The sequence below is a fragment of the Vombatus ursinus genome, unplaced genomic scaffold, assembly GCF_900497805.2.
Source record: "Vombatus ursinus unplaced genomic scaffold, bare-nosed wombat genome assembly UNPS02014168.1, whole genome shotgun sequence".
Classification (NCBI taxonomy): domain Eukaryota; kingdom Metazoa; phylum Chordata; class Mammalia; order Diprotodontia; family Vombatidae; genus Vombatus; species Vombatus ursinus.
Genome location: NW_020953946.1, coordinates 3,591,575 through 3,598,451, shown reverse-complemented (window position 1 = coordinate 3,598,451; position 6,877 = coordinate 3,591,575).

Here is a 6,877-nt window from a genome sequence, read left to right as displayed (position 1 = left end):
GAAAGCTGGGAAATCATCTGGGCTGCTGCCTTGAGCAGCACCACCAGAAGCTGGACAGAGATTCTGAGCACCATAGCACCCTACCTCTTATCTCTACCCCTCTTTAGGCTGGATAGAACAACCTTTAACAAAAGTCTTTCAAATACATAAGACTTATGCATGGGTTTTCTCCTTTTCTCTTTCCTAGTGTGGATGCTTACTTACTGTTTAATCATTCATTTGGAGAGACTTTTGCTGCTAGATATCAGGATTGTAGATTTAAAATCAGAAAGGATCTTGGAGGTGATCTAATTTAACATCTTCATTTTATAGATGAGGAAACTGAATAAGGGCTGGGATTTGAATCCAAGTTCCCTGAGTCCAAACCCAATACCCTTTTCAACATACAACTCTGGGCAAAATGAAATATAAAAATTGAAATGGATGCTTTTAAATTTTTTTTATTTCTGTCTTTTGTTTTTATATCACCTACATTTCTCGATTGAATCTACCATGGCTTAAAAAATGTTCATCACATGATGGTCAATTTTCTGGTGAGGAGTTTCTCAATGGTCATTTAGACTGGTTCTCAGCCAACAGACAATCTGTTGCCAGTCCTCTATTTGGAGCCTTTCCAAGCAAGTACAGCCCATTCAAATTTATATTGTCACAGTGTCACCTACATAATCATTGGAATAGGACTTAATTTTTCCTTTTCTTTTCCTGTCAATTTGGGTATCCAACATCTTTGTAATTATTCATTACTTTCTTTCAAATCCTCAATTTTGTTGGAAAAAAGCTATTAATTAATAAGGTATGATAGTTTTCTCAATTTTTTTTTTGCATTCACTGTGGTTGCCTTTCCTACTCCAAGTTTATTAAATTTTTTTCTGCCTTTTTTTAAATTAAGTTCACTAATTTTTGATTAAATGTTCTTTAAAAAAACATGGTTTCATCTATCAGCTTCCCAATGATTTATTTTCCATTTTAATTACTAATTTCTGCTCATATTTCAATAACTTCCTTCCTCTTGCCTTCCCCTTATACACTATATTATGCATTTTAATTTTCTTAAAATGTAAACTCATCATGTTAACACAAGCATTCAGGGAAATAAATTTACTTCACACCCTGGTTGAATCCTAAGTACCCTGATATGTTGATAACCTGCATCCTATGACCCCTAATCCCTGGATTTACATGGATTGGGTTCACTCTCTTGGGTTGACTCAAAAAGTCAGTTTCTTTTTGACTCATTATTACCCCACCAGGAGTTCATTCTGGGAAATCCCCAATATATCTTATGTGTAGTTTTTCCAGGTTTTCATAGAAGTGAGTAAAAGGGTCCCAAGCTCCTATAAAAGCACTCAAGGTAACAGGCAAATTGAATAGGATAGCCTTTATTTCATCCCACAGAAAATGCAGAAAGTGCGAAAGACTCAATGGAGCCCATAAATAGATACAGAAAGTACATTAAGCTCTCATTAATAACCCCAAAACAATTAACACAACTCTTTCCTCTTTGTTGGGTCACATTTTCCACTAGTATCCTGCTAAGTCAGCACACTACCTTATGATTTAACCTCCCTATGAAAGGGAACTTGGAGTTGCCAGGAGAGAATTACCACCTTGATATTCCAGCAAATCTCTATCTTGCCACCAGAGTTCTATAGTTGGTCTCAGACTCATAGTGCCACCCTGTGGTTTGGACTCCCCCCAGAAAATAAACACTGGACTTGTGGGATAAGCAATCTTCTTCTCATTACATCTGCACTTCAGTCCAGATCATTTTCCCCCTATTCGGCGGCTTTGGTCACAGTGATTTTCCAGTTGTTGGGGAGGGTGTGTTTGTGATGTGAGCAATGATCTTCTTTTTCCAAGGAAATGCTGTTCAAGGACTGCCCTTCTCTTTCTAGAAGTCTGTAACCTTGGGCCAAGACCTTTCTTTTTTTTAATATTTGATAACTATATTTCAGTATAATTAGTTTCCTTTTTCATCCCATCTATTTTATTTTATACATTTTAAACACTATTCTGAGAAGGGATACATAGGCTTCACACCAAACTTCCAAATGGGTCCACAACACAAAAATAGCTAAGAATTCCTGGTCTGGAAGGCTAGATCTCCAAACTCTTGAACTTGGGGTTACTCAAGGAAATCAATAAGGCTGTCACTGTGCAAGAAATTTTCCTTTTGTAGATAGAAGATTATGTTGCTTAGGGAATCACCTTCATCTACCTACCCCCTACCCCGCTTCTAAATGAAGGAGGGCTTAAAAAAAAACAGGCCTTTCCTTCCACAGCAGAAACATTCTTGAAGTATCCAAGGTTGTTTAGATATAGTAGATATATAGTACACACCCTGTACAAAGGCCTCTCTAATAACCTGTATAGTAACCAGTCATTCCCTTAATCTGCTCTAGGGTCATTTCATGCCAACCTGGGCATCCCTTAAGGAGGTACTTTCAAGTCTCAGGCAGGGAATGATTAACAAAATGGAAGAATTCTTAAGATGACCTAATCATTAAATCCTAATTCAATTTCTAACTATGACAAAAAAAAAATCCTTTCTGCCAAGTGGCTACCTAATTAGTCTCACTTCAGGTGGTGGGCTTCTCTCTAAGCATTTTTACTTCAAGGAAGTACTCAGAGAAAAATCACTTCTCTGATTCCACCTTCAAATTTGATATATTTAAAAATAATTAGGAAATGGTTGATTTTTACAAGAAAAATTATTTTACCCTATGATTCCATCAAGGGTAGTTAGGTGGCACAGTATACAGGCTGTGTGCCTGAAGTCAAGAAGACTTGTCTTCCTGATTTCAAATGTGACCTTAGATTCTTACTAGTCGTGTGAGCCTGGGTAAGTCACTTAACTTTGTTTGCCTAAATTCCTTATCTGTAAAATGAGCTGGAGAAGGAAATCGCAAACTACTCCAGTATCTTCACCAAGAAAACCCCAAATGGGGTCACAGAGACGGATATGAATAAAAGACTAAACAACATGATTCCATTCCTGGAAGACTGAAGATACACATTATATAAGGCATATGAAAGGAATAAACTTGCCTGGCAGGTCTGGGTCTGCAAATTCCAGAGTAACCCTTCACAAGGCAAGTTAAAGCAAAGTTTTCTTAACTCCACTTGATGCTAGGTAAAGTTAAGAAAATAATTTGGAATTTATAGCTCACAACTCCAAACTACTCACAAGATCTAAGAACCAGGCTCAGACTTTCACAAATAGCAAGTTTTGTACTCAAAAGAGAATCAGAATAATGGGAAAACAGAATTGTGCGGATCCTGCCATTAGCACCACAAAGCCATTCTGTCAACCTTCCCAGAAATCTACATCACTCCTTGTGAGCAGTTTTTGGCATTTTCCCTTGCAGGGTGAATTATAGAGACACTTACACCTAAACTTAAACAGATCAAGTGAAAATTACAATCCCTAGAGACTTTATCTTGTGTAGTAAATGTCACTGCTTATAATTCGGAGTGCAGGTGTAGTTACTTCTATGTTAACATTAATAAATGTTAATAATATAATACACTGGGGCTCTTGGACTTCTTCACAGTTGTAACACAATATGTAATAATACAATACTGAAATCACTTTCAGTACCTATAGGTTCATATAAGGTGCTTTACTTTGGTGCTAGTAGAACAAATTTGAATATATTACATATAATATTGATTCATAATATATTTCAAATTAAAAATCAGTGGAACATCCATAATAATAAAATGATGATGTGAGATTTTACACAAGAAATGAATAGATAGGAGTTTATAGAGAGTTGATGTGGGCTCACTCAGGACAACAATGGCACTTATTAAGATTTGGCCAAAATGCCTTAATGTCTCTGAGGTTGTGGGGACTTTATTTTTTTTTTTTTGAGGCAATAAGGGTTAAGTGACTTGCCTAGGGCCACATAGCTAGTAAGTATCAAGTGTCTGAGGTCATATTTGAACTCAGGTCCTGACTCCAGGGCCTAAGATAACAATATCTTAAAAAATATAGGCACCTAGAATAGGTATTATTTAAAGAGGCTAAATTCTTTAGGCTGAAATATATTATTTTTTCCAAACTAGGGGCACTTTTCCCTTTTGTGATTTGATTCTAAGTTCAAAGGACTTCATACTTTTTTATTTTTATTTTTGTAGATTTTCTTTGATCTTTTTCGGGGTACAGACTGAGGAGTGATATCATTGGATCAAAGGATAAGGGTAAGCACACTTTAATAGCTTTTGGGGCACAGTTCTAAAATGCTTTCCAGAATGGCTAAACCAGTTCACAAGTGCCACCAACAGTGCATTAATGTACCTATTTTTCCATAGACCCTTCACCTTTTTTCATTTTTATTTTTTTGAACTTTGACAATCTGATGGTTGTGAGGTGGTAGTTGAGAGTTTTTAAAATTTGTACTGTATTGTTTTAATTTGTATTAGTGAACTGATCTTTAAAATTGTATTTATATTAGTGTATTACAATTTGTATTAGTGAATTGAATTTTAGAATATTTCAAAGGGCTTTAAATTCTCCTATCTCATTGTTTGATATAAGAATTTAACTTTCAAATATTAGTACAGGCTCAGGTCAATTTAACATTAAGGCTTGTGTTTCAAACACATTTAAACATCACCCTTTATATATCTTTAGGTCACAAAATACAATACTTTCCTCTCTTTAGGGAAAGTTTAACTCAAAGGACACATTCAAATCATTGTTTCAGCAAAATGGGGGGGATGGGGAATGAAGGGCATTATCTTACTTCTTGAACATAGCAAAATAACTGGAGGTTATTGCTTTTTTAAAAAAAATAAGTTTTGTAACACAATTAAAAAAACATATGTTCTATACTGAACAAAAAAAAAAGTTCTTCCCAGAGGAAAAGTAACAAATAAATAAATGTGTATTACCTGTGAGGTAAACAGAGATACTAGTTTCTACCTCTGTGATAGTAACATGTCAAAAAAAGAATGTCAGATTAAGTACAATTTCATTTTTTTTTATTATCCAATTTAGCAATCCATGGTAAAATCATCATTAAATCCATTAGATATAAAAACCTTTAAATATTGTACATATTTTGTGAACCTGATTCCAGCGTTTAGTACAGTGCCTAGCACATAGTAGACAGTTAGTATTTTCTCCTCATGGTTGAAGTCTCATCTATGCAACAATTCTTGCTTCTTTTTATTTTTCAAGGCAATAATATCACAGAAGAGGAAAGGAAGACAGAACTCTCTCCTCCATTCTTTGTTTTATACTCATTTTCACCTTGGGGGACTAATTTAGAATGAAAAACAATATTAAAATTTTCTCAGATTGATTTTTAAAAACCTGGATATTTTTAAAAAATCTAGATATTACTGAAAACATTTCATTCCTAAAATTAACTGCAACTAAACTAATTTCTTTACATGGCGATATAAAAATTGTCCAAGGATTTGATAGGTATCGCTGCCAATCATGAACATGCAGAAACATAAAAAAAAAAACCCCAGTTTACTGTGTTCAAAGCATAAACTCTTATTATACAAAAACCAGTGGGACCTGAGCACCTGTTTCAGCAACCTTATATAGGTTTTAGGTACATAGGCAGGACCAGCACAATTAAATTTTACAGAATGCAGAAAGGGAAGGTAAAGATTTACACATCAAAGAACAATGGCAGAAGGGGAATATCTTTATTAGATTAAATAATAAACTAGCCTCTAAACCCCTGTGATAACAGCTGGAATTTGCAGACAAATCATTAATGCAAGTCATAGCAACTCATGTGACATGCTTTTCTCAAGTAAACAGAGGTAATAAAACCTAGTCAGAAAATCTCATATCACTAACCAGGTTATCATGGGAGCTACAGCCTGATGTCCCAGCTTGATTTTGCAGATCCTAGCTAATTGTAAGACTGCTTGTCTCAAGCCGATGGTAGTGATAAAGCTAAGACAGAAAAAATCTCTCATGACAATAGAAGACATATAAGGAGCTCAAGGCCATAATATTGGGAGGCAGAGGTTTTTCCCCCTACTCCAGGTGGGAAGGCTCAGCTGAGAACAAAACCCCAGGACATATGAGGAGGGAGAGGAATACACCAAACAGTACACCCATTCCTTCAAAAGAATCTGCAACATCTTTCAATAGCTCTCTAGCTCTGGGGACAGATACATAAAGCTAATGAAGCAGATCAGCCTTTCCACAACAGTTAATAGAAGCAATAAAACAGATTCTCTTGTGACTTCCTAAACTCTTGCTGCCACAAAAAAAGACCAAAGTCAATTGGACTTGGAATAGAAACGTAATAATAGCAATCAAGGTTTTTACTAAGGCTCAAAACAGAAACAGTGCAAGCCCATGTCTTGGTGAGAAGTCCATGGACTACCCCTACGAAGACATAAAGATCAAATGATACATTTGCAAAAAACCCTTAGCACTGAGCCTGGCACATAGTAGGGACTATATAAATGCTTATTTCCTTCCCTTCTTCCTCCATTTAAAAGTAATCTCTTATCTTAAATCTGATAGCAGGAAAGGGAAAGCAGGGAATAGAAGCAGATTCTCATCTCTTAGGGTTCAGGACAACAACTTCTGAAGCAAGAAAACTTAAAATATATATTAGTAAAACATTTATTCTATATAGTTATGAGCATAGGCAGGGAGAATCCACTTGCTCCATATGATTGTGCAAAGTACACTTTTTACAGATTTGTATTAATTGTACAAAAGTGGATTTTGGAGTTCTTTTTGCCATAATTTCATGTATGGGAAACATCAACTGGGCTAGTCTTACTGGAATGTAGGAGTTCAAATTTGGCCTCAGACACTAGCTGTGTGACCCTAGGCAAGTCATTTAACCCTGTTTGCCTCAATTTTCTCATCTGTAAAATAAGCTAC